Here is a 4,501-nt window from a genome sequence, read left to right as displayed (position 1 = left end):
CAACAGCATACCACTGGATGGATGGGGTGGAAAAGACACCATCAAAGTAGCCGGTCGTCTTCAACGACTGGCTGCAAGCCCGAAATTTGTTTGAACAGTCAATTCACCGGGAAAATTTTAAAATTCACACCATCAATGTACTCTAATAATAAGCATCATAGTTGGTAGTGCGAACAGTTTCAGCAATTTCACAGTAATTTCAACACCAAGCATGTTTCCCAGTTTCAGTATCATAGCTAATCCACTCCCCTCTCTACTTTGCGAGTATCATTGTGAATGTAGACATATGACTGCGCAATATGTCCATTAACTATTAATTGTCGAACACGAAGTATACCAGACAGGGCTCTACATATTTCTAACACCTCGAGCATGGTGCATAATTTAAGATCTGTCTCTATGCTGATAGGGGTCGCAGAGCATTCTCACTGTGTTAGGGTAAAATTAGAAACAGAAATACCCCTCCCACTGTCGCTGACCAACTCGCCCTGCAGCACCTTCACCGATTTAATCTTCACTCGACCACAAGTAGACCACTGCATTCCTCGTTTGGTGAATGAATGGAGCTACCCAAGTCCTCACCCATCCAAGTACACAAGATTTCCCCAGATGCAACTATGCCGAGGAGGTTAGTACCCCTTATCGGTGTATAGTAACAGATTTCAAAGTGTTGTGATGTAATAACAGACGATTAAGAAGAACAAGAAATGGGTGATTTTTATGAATGATGGATCTCCAGACAGATGGAGTTTGAAGAATTTTACATAAATCAAATGCGCTATCAACTCTTAAGTATTGGTCTAGAGTCCAAGACCAGTACCTGTAAGGTATTGGTAAGACATAAACACATACGCCTCTAAGGCTACAAAATTCCGCACTTAAAATAGGCTACAATGTTAGATCGCTTGAGTTTCCGACCTATCAGTCATGTGGAATGCAGCGTTGTTAATATTCCAGTGTAAGAAATATATTTCCAGCGCATGCCATACACTCTTCTTGCAGGTTTGTCTACGATAAACTAATCTGTCGAACCGTGAAACGAGAAAATTGCTTCCTCAAAACAGTCGCTCTGTGTGTTACAAGCACAATATGGCATTCCGGAGAGGTATAGCGTCCACAATCCACATCTGATCACGGTTCAGAAATTCTACTATGCCCACATCAGTCCTATATAAAATGATCGTTAGTATCGGGGAATACCTCATACAAGGAAACAGATAAATGCATAACAGCGGCGTACGACATATGATATTACATGTGAAGTCGCCACTAAATTTGTAAACAGCAGATCTGTCAAGCAGATTTATAAACAGGGGATTGCAGTGTGTCACAAACACCTGTGACTAACTTTGTTTTGAAGCTCGAGTATCAATTTTACACTTAAGAAGCGACAGGGGAATGGAGTGAATCCCATAAATCTTCGTTCGTTTATAGGAATGTGTCACGTTTCATCATGCATGAGATGGAAGCCTCTGATGACCAAGAGGTTTGCTGTTAATGATCTGATCTAAGACCGACACAGAACAAATGGTTGTATACGAGACGAACGTAAGCTATGCCACACAACATATGCATCCTAACAGAACATTAGCAGAAAATTGACAAATGACCTGTAGCAACTTCACTCCCACCCCCCCCCCCCCCCCCCTCTCTAGATTACATTATCAGTCTACCATTAAATCGCACCTCGTTACAACTCCATCTCAACCGACCATTACATCCACTGTATGTCGCCCTATGCAGATGCAAGTGAGTTTAGAGGCAGATGGTTCTTTGTCTTCCTGAAAAGTGTCAAATACAGTAGTCAACTCGCGTATATCACTATTACCTCAATAGACATGCAATAGAATGCTGCTTGTCCTGTTTCCCTGGGTTCCTTCGCGTCCATGTTGATCTTTTCTCGGATACCTATTGCTGTCGCGTGCTTGTTCCCTTGAACTAATTATTCTGCGCCAAGCAGAATACACGTAAGTCCTTCCTCAATTCCCCGAATTACAGTGTACCGGTATATTCCATCAATATATACATACACTCCTGGAAATGGAAAAAAGAACACATTGACACCGGTGTGTCAGACCCACCATACTTGCTCCCCACACTGCGAGAGGGCTGTACAAGCAATGATGACACGCACGGCACAGCGGACACTGGTAGCATGCCGCGACAGCGTGGACGTGAACCGTATGTGCAGTTGACGGACTTTGAGCGAGGGCGTATAGTGGGCATGCGGGAGGCCGGGTGGACGTACCACCGAATTGCTCAACACGTGGGGCGTGAGGTCTCCACAGTACATCGATGTTGTCGCCAGTGGTCGGCGGAAGGTGCACGTGCCCGTCGACCTGGCACCAGACCGCAGCGACGCACGGATGCACGCCAAGACCGTAGGATCCTACGCAGTGCCGTAGGGGACCGCACGGCCACTTCCCAGCAAATTAGGGACACTGTTGCTCCTGGGGTATCGGCAAGGACCATTCGCAACCGTCTCCATGAAGCTGGGCTACGGTCCCGCACACCGTTAGGCCGTCTTCCGCTCACGCCCCAACATCGTGCAGCCCGCCTCCAGTGGTGTCGCGACAGGCGTGAATGGAGGGACGAATGGAGACGTGTCGTCTTCAGCGATGAGAGTCGCTTCTGCCTTGGTGCCAATGATGGTCGTATGCGTGTTTGGCGCCGTGCAGGTGAGCGCCACAATCAGGACTGCATACGACCGAGGCACACAGGGCCAACACCCGGCATCATGGTGTGGGGAGCGATCTCCTACACTGGCCGTACACCTCTGGTGATCGTCGAGGGGACACTGAATAGTGCACGGTACATCCAAACCTTCATCGAACCCATCGTTCTACCATTCCTAGATCGGCAAGGAAACTTGCTGTTCCAACAGGACAATGCACGTCCGCATGTATCCCGTGCTACCCAACGTGCTCTAGAAGGTGTAAGTCAACTACCCTGGCCAGTAAGATCTCCGGATCTGTCCCCCACTGAGCATGTTTGGGACTGGATGAAGCGTCGTCTGACGCGGTCTGCACGTCCAGCACGAACGCTGGTCCAAATGAGGCGCCAGGTGGAAATGGCATGGCAAGCCGTTCCACAGGACTACATCCAGCATCTCTACGATCGTCTCCATGGGAGAATAGCAGCCTGCATTGCTGCGAAAGGTGGATATACACTGTACTAGTGCCGACATTGTGCATGCTCTGTTGCCTGTGTCTATGTGCCTGTGGTTCTGTCAGTGTGATCATGTGATGTATCTGACCCCAGGAATGTGTCAATAAAGTTTCCCCTTCCTGGGACAATGAATTCACGGTGTTCTTATTTCAATTTCCAGGAGTGTATTTTCCGCAATTCCATCGATTTTTATGTCAGTTCTACCCATGCGATCATGACACAACCTCTTGTTCCGTATTCTAAAATTGCTTGTAAATGTAGTACAGCTGCCAGCACCTAGCGCAAATGCTCCGATTGAGAGGTATAGTACAGCAATGTACTTGATTGTACCCAGTCACCTCCACATTTGCAGAGCGTCTACTCTGTTTCCTGTATATCTGTGTATGAGCAAGCGTCGCGGACGGCTGAAAGCGATAGGTGTTCGTGAGACACTGCAATCCCCTGTGTATACATCTACTTGACAAATCTGCTGTTTAGTGGCGACATGACTTGTAATTTGACATGTCGGGCGCCAGTGCTTTTACCTATTTCCTTGTAAGAAGTATTCTCCATTACTAACGACCATTTTATATAGGACTGATGTGAGGATAGTATAATTTCTGAATCGTGATCGTATGTGGACAGTGGATGCTGTACATCTCTGGAAACCTACATTGTGCTTGAATCACACAGAGCCACTGTTATGAGGAAGTAATTTTCTAGTTTTATGGTTCGATAGCATAGTTTATCGTAAAGAAACCTGCAAGAAGAATGTATGGCATACGCTGGAAATATATTTCTTACACTGGAATATTAACAACGTTGCATTCCACATGACTGATAGGTCGGAAACTCAAGCGATCTAACATTATAGCCTGTTTTAAGTATGGAATTTTTTAGCCTTAGAGGCGTATGTGTTTATGTTCTCTCTTACCAATACCTTCCAAGTACTGATCCTAGACTCTAGACCAATACTTTAGAGTTGATAGCGTATTTGAGTTATGTAAAATGCTTCGAACTCTATCCGTCTGGAGCTCCATCATGCATAAAAACCACCCATTTCCTGTTCTTCTTAACTGTCTGCTATTACATCACAACACATTCAAATCTGTTACTATACACCGATAAGGGATGCTAACCTCCTTGACCTAGGTGCATCTGGAGAAATTTTGTGTACTTGGATGACCTAGGACTTGGATAGCTCCATTCATTCACCAAACGTGGAATGTAGCAGTCTGCTTCTGGTCGGTTGCAGATTAAATTGGTAACGGTGCTGCATGGCGGGTTGGTCAACGACAATGTGAGGGTTCTTTCAGTCTCTAATTTTACCCTAAGACAGTAAGAATGCTCTGTA

Source organism: Schistocerca gregaria, chromosome 1 (genome assembly GCF_023897955.1).
Source record: "Schistocerca gregaria isolate iqSchGreg1 chromosome 1, iqSchGreg1.2, whole genome shotgun sequence".
In the NCBI taxonomy this organism is placed as follows: Eukaryota; Metazoa; Arthropoda; class Insecta; order Orthoptera; family Acrididae; genus Schistocerca; species Schistocerca gregaria.
Note: the sequence above shows the minus strand (reverse complement) of the source record.